Genomic DNA, 17269 nt, shown 5'->3' with positions numbered 1-17269 from the left:
TAATATAATTAAAATGATGGTATGTCTGAGTAAGAACAGGGTCAGATCTGATTAGATGTATTACAAGACTGTCGCACTTAAAGCCTAAAACGCTGCTGATGTTGCAGGCAGTTCCAGATGTTTCTCCCTGGTTTGTTTACTGTGGGTGCTCTGTGCAGAAGGCCACCACTTTCTCATGATTACTGTCCTCTTCCCACCACTGCCACATATTCAATTATAACCTTTCCTAGAACTCCAACCTTTAATCCCCATGTTGGCCTGACCACATAAACATCCTTATGTGTGTCCACATGCCTTACAGGTGAGAGGAATCAGTCCGTCTGTATATACACTAGAGTGACCTAGTGTGTTGCATCATTTTCTTCCATGTTTAAAGGTGAAGATAGGTGGTGACCAGCATGTCTTTTTGTCGGATAAAGCCATTGTTGATTAAGGTTGATCTGTCTGGAGCAGAGAAGGAGATCGGGTTTGCAGAACACATACTGTCTTGTTCAAATGTTTTGAAAATGTGTCAAGGACGTTTCTTCACGTTTTGTAGTGATTGCAAATAATCTTTCATGGATTTGTTGTTCTTATGCAGCTCATTCTAACTCCCTGCTCGTCATTTACGGTAGCGCGGTCAGTGGCCCTCAGCGTCTTATACCGACGCACCCTTTTGTGTCTGTATGAGATGCACCAAAATAATTTATACTACGTCATTCAAAAGATGACGTAGTATAAAGAGCGACAAAGTCTGTGAAGGGAGGATAGTAATTAAAAGCATCAAAGTCCATACGGAGGTCAGAGTGGATGAATGGGTCAAACAAACACAGGACTTTTACCCAGGAGGCCACTTTTTGTGTCCCTTGTAACACCAGATGTCAATGTTGTGTACGTGACCTACATACTTTTCGTACATATAACTAATGTCAGGTACGTAAACAAAGTAAGAAACTAAATTTTTTTCTAGAGCCTGAAAGACGTGACACCAAGGGGTCCTGACCAAGCGACCATATGTGAGGAGTTGTATGTGAGCTGAGCAGCACCCCAGTTACCTCCAGAGTTTCAGTTTCCCTGTAGGGTTGTGTAACTTCTGGCAAACTTTGCCCAAAATTTTTAATGGAGCAGACTTATTTGGAGGTGCTGACTTGGCACAGGAGCATTTTCTAAAAACATCTCAACGTCTCTTTTAATATCTGTCATAGTGTGTCAGTGAGTTGGAAACCTGGCCGAAGAATGCAGCGCCCCACAGTCCTCATGGGGGCGGGGTCACATCACTAAATGTGAGCATAATGAGAATTTCTCCTCTATGCTTTCCCAGAGTTTTTCAGACGACTAATGCCGTAGTGAATCCATAGTTACGTGCTCCATCAACAGACCCCATGTGAAGACGGCTGGCTGCCTGCGGGAAAAGAACAGGAAAGTGCAGAGGTACAGTTTGTGTGACACAGTCTAAGAAAGTCTCCCAGGGGAAAAGGTAGAGACACCTTGTCCATCGTGGGACAATGGGAATCAGACTGTCACGTCACGGCACACGTCCATTCTTAGTACGCCAGGATACAGCAAGGAGGGGGTATAATGCTGCTGAGTCAAGCCAGACAAGAAGTCAGTGGGTTAGTCTGTGACTCGCTCGTCACAACTTTCATACTCTGCAACTGCGTACAGCACGCAGCCCCTAACCCTGACTGGTGTCCCTGCAGTGTGCTGGCACCAACTTCTGAGAAGCAATCCCTCTGTGTTGATACTGCACGATCATAATCACTGATTAAGTCTCTTTTCGCAAGCACAAGAAAAGACCTGGGAAATGGCTTGTTGCATTGATAGCAGGAACAATAAATGCGTGGGCTGCCATACAGGAAGCCAACCTCTGTGGAGGTGTATGAGAGAATATGATTGCATTGCAAGATAGCTAGATCACTCAGACTCCGGGTATTTTTCATGAATTGCCAAAATCACTACCATGTTTATGTGCTACGTATGGAGCTAGTGTCAGGAGACGATTAGCTTAGCTTAGCTGAGTGTAGCATAAAGACTGGATTCAGGGTGAAACAGCAACTGTGACTTAGAGCTGTACGGTTTGGTCTAAAGTTTATATCACTGGATAATTTGAAGCATAGACGTAACAGTATTATATCATGGTATATTTATCTTAAAGTACAAGTTTGAGGCTCTTATTTTTTACTTGAGTATTTTCTTTTCACGCTACTAATATTTTTACTCCACTACAATTCAGTGGGAAATATTCTACTTTTTAACTCCACTACATTTATCTCGTTACTTTACTAATTAAGATTTTAGCTTCACACTGATATACACTCGGTGCAGGGTAAACACACAGGCTTCACAATGAAAGTTATAAACAAAAACTTCTCTGTCCATTCGCTTTCGAATTTCCGGTTTTCTATGTCAAAGAAGGAAGAAACATTGTGGTGGTGATTTAACCATGGATTTAACCAGACTGAAACGATTGCAACATCAACAGCACATGAAGAAGAGCGATGTGGCCGCACACTTAAAGGAAGTGAGTGGTGGTCTCCCAACGTGCATTTGACGTATTTGACGCACTGACACAGTTGTGCTAAGATGCAAGAGAGGACAGCATCAACATCATCTTCTACGGCCATGATTTGCTTTTCCACATAGGCTTCTTCTCAAAGGCCCTGTAAATAGTCCCTCTCGGGCCGGATCCCCAAGCATTACACTTAGCACATAGCACTCTGGCTCTATTCAAAGTTTAAAATCTGTCTACCAACACCTCTAGAGCTCACTAACTCTTTGTATTAAGTTTGTTTAATTCACACAGACAGAAATCTAACAAGATTAAGTGGACAGCTGACGCAGAGGCATGTGGCATCAGTAGAAGGCGTCAAGTTGCAGTGTATCAAAATTGTGTTACTACTTTTCCTAGGGTAAAAGATCTGAGAGACACCCACCACTTTAAGTGGCAATACTTAAGAATTCAGCCCGGATTGATTTTAACAAAACATACCATTTCTTGTGAAACCTTCATAATAAAAGTCAACTTGCGAAGTGGTGAGGTGCCACAGTACCAGAGAGGGCTGCTACGGGAGCCGGTAAGTACAAGCAGGGAGGGGTTGTATTTTAAAGGGACGGCAAGACTGGAAATAGGACAGTAGTGAGAAGTGTTACAAGGCAGTGGCCACGAGTGTCGCCACGTGTCTAGCTGCTGATGGTGTATATCAGTGCTAACATGCCAAAGGAGCTCTGGGCCATCCAGCATTTGAGGTCAAGGATGCAGTTGTTTTGTGATCTCAAATTATGCCTGCGGACTACTGTCCTAGGGGTAGCCTGTAGAGGGAGAACAAGAGTGGTCCAAGGACAAGGGGACCCTAATCCCCTGAGGTACCCTGCAGGTCATCTTTGCAGAGGATGATTGTGAGTGAACAATGAATGGTTACAGTAAAAGACTTGTCTCTTTAAGGATGAATAAAACCACTTCAGTGGTCAACAGTATCAAATGCAGCAATTAGATCTAACAGAACTAAAACTGAAGTTTCCATCATCAGTGGCAACCAGCAGGTCATTCATCACTTTAAGGAGTGCAGTCTCTGTACGGAGGTTTGCCCTAAACCCGGACTGAAATGTATCCAAATTATGTTTCTATTCAAAACAGCAATCAATTGTTCAGCAACAACTTTGGGTAGTTTGGTGATTGAAGAGGATTTCTTTCAGAAGAGGTTGAACAATTGCATTCTTAGAATGAGCAGGAACAGAACCAGTCAATAGTGACGTGTTGATTATGGAGAGAATATAACACTGACAGATCCAATCTGAAATCTGACAGGCAGGATGTCGAGAGCTGTGAATTTGGCCACAGAGGGTGTGTTTCAATATAAGAGCATACGGGGTTAGACCACAGATGTGAACAATATGCATTTGTGGTCAGATACATTCACATCTATGCACAGTACATGGTCTAATGAAACAGTGCAGAAGCACAGGATCAAGGGTGACGCTTTTACAGAGCGGGCCTTGAAAGTTGTACTTAAATTACAAGACTCAACCATGTTTAAATACCCTTATCAGTACAGCAGACCTGTATATTCAAATCTCCCACAGCCAGAACTCTATAAAGACGTTTCAATAGAGAGGAGATCAGAGAACAGTTCAGTAAAGCCAGACATAGATTTAGGGGTTCTGTAGATTAAGAGGCACAGATTTTTAGGTTTGGCTCTAAAATTGAAACACAATGAGGATGAAAAGTATAGTTAGAGTTGAAAAATTGAAGTTGTTATTGTAAACCACTGAAAGTCCTCCCCCTGTATTAGATGACTTGAGTCCGTTGGAAAAAGGCAAAACTGGGTCACAGAGTCACCAACATTAAGCCAGGATTCGCATAGCATAAAAAAAGTCAGGTGACATCTATCTTAGCAGCAGTCCAGGCAGACCAGTAGTCGGACACTTAAGAATACTAAAACGATCCAAACATCCAGTGGCTAAAATCTTTTCCCTTGCTGAAAAACATTAGTAAAATAATCAGGATCTCAAAGTGTAGCATTTAAAAAGTGGCTTAAACTGGATAAAAATGTTTTTGGCAGCTTCTCATGAACAAACACTGATGCCTGCGACCATTCAAAACTATGTTACACCATCCCATAATGTTGAGATATCGAAATGACCATAGAACTATGTTGGCTTTTGGTCAAGTCGTTATATATTCTACCTTACAATAGGATTTGTCAGCCAAAAAAGCCATACTATAACACAACTACAATGATCCTTCTGATAGGTAAGTATTTTTAGAGAAATCATATTTTCAGGAAAATAAATATGGGGTACCAAATCACCTATAATGAGCTGTATCATAAACATTACTATGGGGTGGTCATGATAAGCATCTTAATGTGCAGACAGATGTGTCCTCTTATCTAAGAGAAGAGTTTGCAGTCAACACCTGCTGTCCTGTGAGTGCAAAGGAATGTGTGCGTGTGATTTCATGAGAAATGGTACCCCAGACATCCTCTGTGTCTGTCTCTTTGTGAGCGCTGTCCTGCAGTGCCTGCCTCTTATTCAGTCTTCTCACAAGCAGGAAGAGGAAGCTGAGTGTTCGATTGTGTGTGGGAGACAAACACTGATCAGAATACGCCACTCCTCTAATAATAAATGATGTCATGAGCATAGATATATGTGACAAATGGCACAGCTATGATAAGTATGTGGAAATACACTCACAATGAGCTTCGTCTATGGTGTTTTTTCAAAGGTAACAGTTGCATTACATCGCACTGCTACCCATTAAAAATAGGGATGCACCCATTTATTGGCAGAACATCGTTATCGGCCGATAGTCGCCTCATTAACTGCCATTGGCCTATCTGCATTCACCAATGTTTGTGTTGCTTTTTTTGCAGTCAGACTCAACGCAACAGTATCTCTAGCATATGCTGCTACAGTAGCTGCAGAGAAAAACGTAAGAGGTCAAAGGGTGCCGTGTGCACATGTGGCTTGTTTACAGTGAAAGAAAGTGTATGTGGGAGTATTACACCCTGTCAGAGAAAGATCAGCAACATAAACCGCCACCAGCAAAACAAGAGAGTCCTTGATAACCACAGCATTTGAGAAAGAGGGAAATTCCCCTCGGACAGTGCCAAAGCTTAAGAGATTACTAAGAAGGTGATGGAGTTCATCGCATAAGATGACCAGCCTTTCTCCATTGTGGAGGACGCAGGGTATTGAAACCTACTCTCTGCCCTCCCAAAAATCTACAACGTCGTGGCCAAACATTCATGAGCTAACATTACTTTATATATGTGGAGTTGATGCTAGCCCTGTGAGTGTGCTTAGCCTGACAAAGAATTTAACTTGATAAAAGCGATGTTACACTCCCAGGAGAATATATACATTTTTGTATTGCGTTTGTAATTGCTTTTACATTTATATTTAATCAGTGTTTTACAAAAAGTGTTTTTTGGTACTGAAGTACTGAAAATGATTGTCACTGAGTGGTTAATGTTAGTTGTATTACAGCTAAAAGTGCTTTTGAAGCAGTTAATTTCCATGTGAAAGAAGGTTATATTAAAGGTTATTGAATGATTGATGGTTTTTGTGCTCATTTAAATATAGTTTAATGATGGGAAGAAGACTTTAGAACAGTTCAGTTATTTTTTATAATGAAGAGTTCTTCGCTTCCCTCACAAAATTGGGATAAATAACAAAAACAAAAAAACATGGGTATCAGCCCAGAAATTCACAATCGGTGCATCCCTAATTAAAATGTTTCCTGTGAAATCACTCATTGTTTCCTTCAGGTCGTGTTAAGGAACGTGAGCTTTGATGATTCAAGACGAGAGAGAGGGAACATTGATTTATTTGTGCAGCTGAAGACCCCGTGACGCTGGTCCACTCTGGATAACACTGACCCACACCAGAGGCACTGACCTCCGAACCAATCAGAACATGCTACACACGCACACGCACACGCACACACACACACACACACACACACACACACACACACACACACACACACACACACACACACACACACACACACACACACACACACACTGGAAAACAATTCAGATACTTTGAAGCTGCAGTCCATATTTGATCTGACCAATGTGTCAGATGTGTAAAGTGAAAGGAGTCAGTGATAGTGGTGATGACAGATGATTACCACCCATCTCAGCTCTACAGGGTTCAGTCTCACTACAGCCTTTTCTTACAGCAGATGTTTGGACCTGTCATAATTGCGCTATTCTATTCAGTTGTGCCACTAAGCCATGTAAGTGTGACAGTGAGCCAACATCATTCAAATGTCTTGTCTCATTTTCAGCAGAAGCAGCAGGAGGCCACTGTTTACCTGCTCAGCACCCATCAGCAGACAGAAGATGTTAGCACCTAGCTGGTGAACATGGCGGAACATTTACCAGCTAAACAGACAGAACAGAGCTAAGGAGAGTGAATATTGGACTTACAATACACATTTTTGCTTATGTTGCTTTATGTCTGCTGGATGTGTAATTAGGCAAAAGATAATGATGCTCTGGTTGCTCATTTTTCCATGGGTAACAACATTTTGTTGGCAGTACATGCCCGTAGATATATACATAGATACCACATTCAGGCTTGTGAGATGTGTCTCAGGCATCGCCATCTTTGGACGGGTTCTGACTCTTCCTGACCATTGACTGTGTGTAAAGACTAAGGGCGCACTCACACTATCCATAAGTACCATGCCCAAGCACGTTTCACGGCTAAAGACTAGTTCGTTTGACCAGTGTCAGTGCAAGCGTACCGCGTCTAGGAGCGCGGGGGCATGGTAAGGACGGACAGTGGGAGTGCACCCCATCCGTACACACTCCACCTCCACATCACACCAGCGTCAACCTTTCGCCGCCATTGTTTTAAATGTTCGCACATGGTCCATCCTTCTTTTTTCTATGTCCCAACAGGCGCACATAAAATGACTTCAGAACTGCCATAGGCCTCGTGCGCACGCTCATGCTCATACACGGGCACACCCTTGTGCTCGTACACGTTCAAACGTGCTTTACAAAAGCCAACCTCTCCCAAACGGACCGTGGACGGCAACCGTATTCACTCTGGTCAAACTAACTAAGAGCCGTGAAACGTGCTTGGCCACGGTACGGATGGACAGTGTGGGTGCGCCCTTAAGTGCTGCTTTTGGATGATAGTGAAATAAATACCAAAACTAAGCAGCATGGAATAACACTTCACTTTCACATTTCAATTTCATTATGTTATTCAAACCTCGGGGCTGAACTGCACTTCTCCAAGCGAGTCAATCCTGTTAACATGTTTACAGCCTGATACAAAAAAGGGGGTGATTTTTTTATATAATTCACCTGTTTAAATAATATTAAGGCTCTATGGTACATGCCACTGAAACTTTCAAGAGGGCAGACATTAGTCAAATCTTGATCATTAGCAGAGAGTTTCCACTACACCCTTTTCCAACAAGACCATCCCCCATATTTGTTGTTAATATTTTCATTCTGCTTGAGAAGTTTAAGCATTTTCCGAAAAACCGCTCTTCTGATCCGGTGGTTGAGGAGTTAGTCTTGTTAAAGCCTCAAAAAATGTCAACACTTTCATTCAACCTAAGCAAATGAAGAACATTTTTCCATTCCATTGAAGCGGACAGCCTCTTTGCTGCAGATAAATCAGATGTGGTAATGTTTTTGCGGTGGCACTGTAATCTGTTCTTTATGAAAAAGAATAACTTGTACATAAACTATAGTTATTCTCACACAATATGCAACCTTTATTGCATGTCTGCACGCCTTTACACTCACATATGTCTTCATTATGTGTGTGTTGTCAGTCTAAAATATTCCTGCAGCAGCTGTTGAATGGACTCCCTGCTGCTTGGTGTCATTAAAAAGGGGAAACCCTCAGCGCACAGATCAATCCACTCCATTGCCCAATTTGTTGCCACCCACCCCCTCCGTTTTGTCATAATACATGCTGCTGTACACGTTCACATACAAGAAAAGAAAGTCTTAACAATGCACATCATACACCAGCCTCTGCTCCCTAGTGTTTCAGCTTCAATGAAACCGCTGGATTATGACTCCACCGCACATGCACATCCCCTCCTACATCGCTTTAATAAGTAAAAGTGCAGCATGCTCCTTTGTCTTGCCTGCGGGTGTGTATCTTCTTCACATACATGTGAGGTGTATATTTAGAATAGTTGTGCATAGCAGTGGGAGTTGCGTGGGTGGATATGAGGAGTTACTTTCAACACTGGATTCAATGACCCATGTTCCGCAAAAACAACCACACATGCGTGGGCTCAGATGTGTCAGCACAGACACGAGCAACTTCACAGAGAATAATTAACATGCACACCACACACACACTGAAACAGAGTGTGTTGGGGAGAAGGGGATAAAGCCCAAATGTATTGGCCCCACTCCTGCCTCTCCCTGCACAGGAAACCCCAGCGTGCAGACACAGCTCTGCGTGATGCTGCAGCAATGTATTATTCACCATCTTTAAACATGGATTCTCCTTTTCACTCCATTTACACAGTTTCACGGCCTTTAGAGAGCTTCGGAGCAAACTAATGCATCACACAGAGCACGTGAATAGGCGTTCTGTTGAGATTGCAAGCGGCAGAATCCAGCTCGCAGTGCAGGTTGAACGCTCTGTACTCAATGAAAAGCGTTCTATTTTAGCTCCTCTGCATTTGGTGAAGCAGGTGAGAGATCAGTCAGCGGGGAAGCCCTCCTCTCCCTTTCTCTCTCTCTCTCTCTCTCTCTCTCTCTCATCAGCATGAATCCCTTAATCACTTGCACATATTCATTATTCACCTCCCACAGACTATGAATTATTCAAGGCTTGTATTTCCACATTAGAACAGTGAGAGAAGACACAAGGAATGCCTGTTCACTGTCTTACTCTAACTCTTCCTCTTCATCCTCCCTCCAGCTCAATCTCATTATCCTGTGCACCATTGTCACCCTGGCACTGCAAGGACAAAGATGGAGAGAAATCACCCGCCTCCAATCATGGGTACATGTTCTACCCTCAAGGTGTCAGGATGTAAAAAGACTGAGTTTATATTGCTGCTAAAATTCATCCTTATTGCCTGGGGGAAACAATAATAATGAATTACAAGTATGATTATCACAACAGAATCACAGCATGCTATATGGTTCTTTAAAATATCTGCATTGCTTTGCTTCTAAAACAAACAATTCCACATTTAGTCATTTGATTAATTATTAATCAACCAACTATGGCACACAAATATGAGCGACAAATAGCAGTACACCTGCTTCCTGTCACTAAAAGTGATGAGGCATCCAGATCCACAGAAAAGGTTGCTGACCTCTGCTCGGCCCTGCTCCCATGACAGCTATTACGTTTCCCTCCACAGCCCCAGTCGCATGACCTGTGATGGCCATGAACAGTTTTCTGTGAAACAGTTAATCTTTAGCTGGTTTCATCCCTCGCCTGTACAGGTAATTATGGAAACAAGATTGTGAACAAACAGGATATTGCCTGGACTTTTGCTGAAATACTGAAAACATCGTCATCCATACCTGTTCTCTCAAGAAAATGACCCTGTATCTCATCATGCAGTATGTCTTCTTCCCCCTGTTTGGACGTGGAGAAGATTGCGAAATGGAATTAAAATCGATCAGCCGGGTCTGTGTGCCTGTGCAGCTGCGGCTTTCACACCTCACACAACATTATGGTGTCAGAAGCTGCTGTCATGCACCTGTGTTACTGTGTCCACTGGGAGCAGCCTGCACCAGTCTGCTGTTGTGTCCTCTGCAGGAAAAAGGGGGGATTTTTTCATTCACACCAGAGCAATTACAGTTTATATAAATCCTGGGTTCCAAAATAAATACCAGATATGACACAAACTTTGACAGATGGCAACCCTCTGGGCGAGATGAAACCTGCTTTGCTCTTTGTGGCAATCGCTGTAGCTGCAGCAGAAATAACCAGTGTGTCACCTCCTCAAACTCGACATTGCTGCAGGAAAGTAGGCATTTATAGAAACGTGGAGAGCAGATCTTTGCTGCGAGACTGTGGCGGCGGTTCAGCAGGCTCCTGATCACAGTTGGAGCTCTGGCAATGTGAAACCTTGGCACAGGGGGAGACACAGCAGGACTTAAGAGATGACTTCCTACTCACTTCCTACTCTGTCGGGCATGCGCCCACACAGCCAATCTGCCACTACACTGGTATCTGACTGAGCCATCCAGGACCCTCAGTGAAGCTACACTTTTATTTGAGCTTCCTCCTTTTGCTCCACATTCATATTTCTGGAGGGAGACAATACATAATAGCATTTAAAGAAATTGTTTTTTTTAAATATCAATGAAATAACTAAACATTTCAAAATGTGCAGCATGCATTAATTGTATCTTTAGGCAAAAAACGGCACTATGACCTCCTGAGTTGTGGCAACTCATATGTGTCCTCTATGGGGGACATGACACTTTCAAAAACATGCATTCAGTCAATGTGAGTCCCAGTGTACTGTGTAAAGGACAGCCTGGCCCCTCTAGAACTTAGCCGAATGGGGGAATGGCAGCAATCACGTTTATGGCAGTCGGGGAGATAAGTGCTCAAATGTATAAAGATATATTGTTTCTGTTCTTCACAGGGATGTTGTATCTTATTTATGTTAGTCTTGACTAAAATAGGATTTTAGAAGTGTATGTTCAATCCTTTCAAATTACACATTTTAACACATTTTTCAGGGGGCAGTGAGGCTTGCTTCTCTCATTTGAACATTTTTCATACTGCCGGAAAAAGAGCAAGACAGAGAAGATTTGGTTGAAAATTATTTAGGAAGAGCCATACACACACACAAACACACACACACAAACACACACACACACACACACACACACACACACACACACACACACACACACACACAGACACACACACACACACGCACACACACACACACACACACACACACACGCTGAAAATACAAGTTCAGAGAATCTAACCATCTAATTGAGATGTCTTTGCATTTGTTTTCATACTGAACAGTAGCTGAGAGCTCAGTTGAAACAGTACCTGTGAAGTGCACTCTCCACTTCACATTGCTGGAAATAAGTCTTATGTTCGACCAAGCCATTTATTCTGATTTAATTATGATTAAACACAAATCCTGTGCAAATAATGTACTTTCTAATCGTTGTTTTTTTAGCTACAATATCAGGCTGTAATTATTATTTTGAAAAGGTAAATAAATGCACACACTTTCTATAACCAGGTAAAATCCTTCACAGTACCTTAAATATTACATTTCATACATATACATTTTTAAAATCGAATGTAATTGTAGTTTGTGCATTTTAAACTTAAATCTGTATTATTATTAAAATCCAAAATTAAATCCATCTCTTCTCCTGACAAATCTCTAGATCTTTGTATTTTAGCTGCTAAGGTCACATATCATATCACAGCTGACTTAATTCCAACTGCTGTCTACATCTTAACCCTCGACACATTTACACACTTTTATAATGTTCAACCGACTATAATCTATTTGTGACTAATATATTAGATGCAATGTCTCATTAGATGGTGTGCCAAAGAGTTATGGCATTAATACGTGTCTAGTATTTTACTACATGATGAGAACTTTATTCTCTCATTTGGTTTTATTGTGCGTTTTATTGCCTTTGAAGCTCTTATTACAGTTATTAGGAGGAATGAAAGATTTCAGGTGTTGCAATACAACACGTCTGTGTTGAACTAAGGACTTTAACACCCGGTTTAAGCACACAGCAAGCTGTCTCAGTGTGACCAGTTTCACCTTGTGGCACATGTTCACTGGGCACAGAGAAAAGCTTCCTCACAGCTCTGACTGATATTAGGTGAGTAAGAGCTAAAGACGCAGACCAAAGAAACTCCCTTCTCTCCTTCGTCACTTAATTTCCTGAAAGCACACGTGAAATCCCGAAAATGACTTTGGGGAATATCCTGTCTATCAGTGAATTTAGAGTAATAAACTGACAAGCTTCTTTTGAGCACAATGGTTCGGATAATGGAAGAATTCAGCCGGAGCAAAGCCACGAATTCAGGGTTCTTATCAGATATGCCATCGAGCAGTGAGTGTTTATCCAGGCAGAGTAGACAGTCTTGACAATGAAACGGGACAGGATGCAGAGAGCACTATAGGAAACACACAAGTACATCCGCGCTGCACTGGAACCAGTTCATTAGCAGCAGTCTGTTAATACCTGCGGATCACTATTATTAGACATGGTTTAAATAAATAGACAACACAAATAGCTGAACCTCCTTAAATCATACGAGCGCCCCTCTTTGCCTGATGGATAGTCTTTTCTCAGAAGAATGTTCTACTAATTAGCCTAATCGCTGTTTGATGGATGGCTTTCATGACTGTTTAAATAATCAATGAATTAAATGAATATAAGCTTTGTGTGGGCCTATACAAAGTACTGTTATGATAAGTCACTATGTTCTGCTACAGTTCATTCACAAAACTGAATGCAAGCCATCAATGAAGAAACTGAAGTGATCTAATCTACTAGTGGATGTTATCAGATGATTAACTATGTCTGTACAAAATACACTGAGATAAGGATTGTATTTAATATCATATTACCCCTGACACAGAATGGGCAGACTGTACTCTGCACTTTACACCTGCATGCTCTTTATACCGAGGCCAGCAACCAACCTTGCTTTGTCTTTGTTTTATCCATATCATCTGTGGTGGAAGGTCATTTATTTTACTGACCAATCTGAGCAGGTCACAACTAAAGCTGTCACTACTCCTCACAACTGAGCATGTGTTCTTTCACCACTGATGAAGTAACGACACGGCTGTGAAAAACACATCTTTAAAGATTCTGGCTTTGGGGAAGAGTGTCCCCCTTTGTTCTCTCTCTCCCGTCCTTCATAGTCTCACTCTCCCTTGCTTACTTATCAATAATGCATGGATGAGCACACTATCAAAACTGTTTTTGCTGCAGACTGCCAAATGTTCCCCTAAAAAAAAATGTAAGAACAGCAGGTCATTGTTAAAAATAACTTTTAAAATGACAGCGTGAGATGGGGTGAATGGAGCGCTGTCACGCAGAACCTAAAATAACTTCTGGATATCAAGAGGATGACAATTGAAGAGCTTCTCTTTGATCAATAGTGCTTTATCTTTGCAATCTGGCTTCTAACGCTGATTTTATAATTGACTCACAACTAATTAATCCCATTCTACATAAGGTAGAAACACAGAGAAGATACACTTATAATCCTAGTGCAATATATAGCTGATCAAAGTCTCCCACAATCGCACGATGTCTGTTGAAATGCAAATGACAATAACTTAAACGAAAAGAGGCTTTTTAGACCACAAAGCGGTCTGATGGATTGACATGTGAGAGCTTAACCCTCCTTGCCTCACTGCAGTCTGATGCAGGCATGACCTCTTATGACTTCTTTTGTAACCCGCAGCTCCTCTGAGCGTTGTGCTGTTTTCTTTTAGCTGCATGGCTCTGTATGAGAGAGGCTGCAGAGATGGTAGGTACATGTAAAAAAAACCAGACACACCATGGCTGAGATGAATGAACTCATCACTCGGCTTTTCCTTTTCTTGAATGTCTATAAGTCAGTGAGGTTTGGTTTGAGATGTGATGTCGGTAAAGATCTAAGTTTGGGGAAAAAGCAGAAATGTGGGAAACTGTCAGATTGCTGCAAAGTGAGAGCAGGCACCTGCAGAGAACCACTGTGACGTGATCAGGTTGAGGATGGCTCCTGAGAGCCAAGTCATCTGTTGCTCTGTGAAGCACATTAAAGCCGGTCTGTGTCATCACAGCTTTACAAAAGTGAAGTGAAGTTGAAAACGCACAGGATTTGCCACACAAAAATTGCTTTTAAATGTATTTATTTTTTAGCTTTTACAGTGAAAGACGACAATCATATTAGATTCTGGTGGTCAGCTTGAATGCTGTTTGAAAAGATCAATTTTTTTTTTTACCAGAGGAATCTGTAATCCAAGGCTAGGTATATGTTGAACAAGACACCACTGAAAATAGATTAAAACTACTTTTATTTTGAAACACCCAAATGAATTGGTGGGAAAATGACTTGAGACAGACTTCACACAGGAAATGAACACTGCACTCACCATTAACCTTAAGTTAATTTCAGGCAGATGGCAGTGCTACAAGCTGTTTGGATGAGTGTGTCACTCTGAGAAGCACTTTATTAAAAACCTGCCTTGTTTGTGCTTTAGATGCACAGTTAATTTTACTTTATTTGCATCAATATTAAATTCAGTTGATTTACTCATCTCTTGGGAATAGAGTTTTCCGACTGTCTCTTGGTCAATGTGAAATATTTTTGATTAAATGAAAAAGCATACTCCCTTAGAATGAATCAGAACTAAACTTTTCGGTGGAACCAAGGGTCGTAGAATTAAAGAAATTGGCAGACATAAATCAGAACGGAACTTTGCAGCCTCTGCATAACACTGATCAGTCAATCTATAAATACACATACTATAAGAAATTAAAAGTTGATGGAAATCAACAGCAGAATAAAACATCACCAACACAGACAACACGGACAATATAAACTGTTAAAGGAAAAAACTGTAGATTTTGATCGCCGCCAGTGAACATACACATTTACAACCCCATAGAGAATCTCCGGAAAATCCTTGGCAACAAAGTAATGTCTAAGAAATCACCTCCAGTTAGTGAACTGAGGAAGAGACTGAGTCAGAATGGACCCAGATCAAAGCAGAGCAGTGGAGAAACTAGTGATGTCCTGTGGGCGCAGATGTGCTGACGTCATTCAAAGCTGTGGCCTCTACACTTCCTGTTTATCTTTGAATCCTATAGAAGAAAACATTGTTGAAATCTTCTCTTCTGACACAATGGTTACTGTTCTCTAATGTTGCTCACTGTTTTTTTCACATGATAAAGGTTTTTGTTGAAGTGCCTTGGTTATTTATAAAAACATACTAGTACAGTAGTGGTATAGTCACAGCGGATATTCTATCAAATTCTGAACAATAAAATATAACAGTATTTCAGGATAAATCAAGTATTTATAATTTATTCTCTAATGGTGAGCTCCAGTGTAAATGTTTTTGGTCACCTCTCTAAACGTGGAGCTCTCTGCAGCTCTGCCCTCCTGCGGCCACACACACACCGGCAGCTTCTTCTCTGCTGCAGCTGCGGATTTCTCTCCGCGCTGCTGTTCCAGTCTCACAGTTTATCAGGACTCTTTCATGTGACTTTTGTTTTTACTCTGTAACAAATGTGACTTGAAAGGACAATAAAAAAGTGCAAGTACATTTAAAAAACACTTTATAACAGTAATGAGAGTAAATGTAATTTGTTACTCCACCCCTTAGAATAAGCCATATTCTAAACCATGTCCCATACAATGTAAACCAAAACTGGATTGAGACGTGGCCTATGGGTCCATCCAGCGAAACTAAAGTGTTACTAAGTGTAAACCTTCAACTCAACACATCCAGTTTATTGACAAAGATGTCACACCCATACAGGACGCGAGAGAAAACCTTCAAAATTGTAAATAGTTCCTGAAATGTTTGATGCATTTACAGCTTATTCCTCATGCCAAACGTTGTACAGCAATTGCAGACTGACACAAAAATACAACTGTTATGCTTCTGTGTCATGATCCTGTTCTCAAAACTCTGCAGAATAGAGGTCCCGGAGTTGTGAACCAAACCGTCACACCACAAATGCCACTTCAAGATAATTGCACACCGCTCTCTTCAAATACACTTGTAATGCACAGTTCAGTGGCAGTTATTCAGAATCAGAATCAGAATCAGAATCAGGTTCATTGCCAGACAATTTTCATTGCAAGGATTTTGACTTGATTTGACAGTGCCTACATAAATGAACACAAGCAAAACTAAACATATGGCATTGAATTATATACATGAAATATAAGTGACTGTATTTGCATGAACAGTGCAGGTGGTAGTGTGCAAGTTAAAGTGTCCAGTGAAAAAGGGGGAAGGGGGGTGTTAATATAACACCTGTGATTTGGGTACGTTAATAGAACGTATGAGTTCCAGATGTCGTTAATATAACAAATGACAGTTAAGTGTCTTTCCCTCACGAGTCAGCCATACTGGCTTACCAAGAAAACTGATGACTAGACTAATCCTAACCCTATGTGGCGTCTTAAAGAGTATTTGTGGCCATTGTATGATTGTATTAGCAATTTGTCAGTAGAGATGACAGGAAATGAGGGGAGGGTGATGGATGGGGAATGTCAAGCAACAAGGTCCCCATGCAGGTGGACCGAATCAGGGATGATGTGGTTCATGGTTAGTGCCTAACAGCCATAGGTACAACCTGAAACAGATCCAAAACTAAAACTGAAACATCAATCATGCTTCATTAATTGTAGACACAAAAACAGCAGTAGGTTGTTAGGCTTCTACCACACGTTTGGGAGGAGGTTAGTTTTAAATAGTTTTGCAGGAGCCTACTGCACTTTCTGATTTTGGCATAGCATCGACTCCACAAATATCCTCCCAGCTCACTGGCTCAGCATCCACAGGCCCGGCTGGATAACCAGGGAAGCAACTTCATTGTGTGTTAGTTGGTTTGTTGCAATTTCATTAATTGCAGAGTTGTTTGTGAATGGTGCATATTCCTGAATACACGTGTGACAACATGTCTTTGGTCATACCCGGGGCTCCCTGGTGGATTAATCCGTCCATGTGTGGATGTGGAGCCGCTACTCGACCCTTTTACAAAGTGACTGAACTGATGCTTCTGTGCTCCGCCGTTGGCTTTGATCT

The sequence above is a fragment of the Echiichthys vipera genome (genome assembly GCF_963691815.1).
Source record: "Echiichthys vipera genome assembly, chromosome: 14".
Taxonomy (NCBI): domain Eukaryota; kingdom Metazoa; phylum Chordata; class Actinopteri; order Perciformes; family Trachinidae; genus Echiichthys; species Echiichthys vipera.
Note: the sequence above shows the minus strand (reverse complement) of the source record.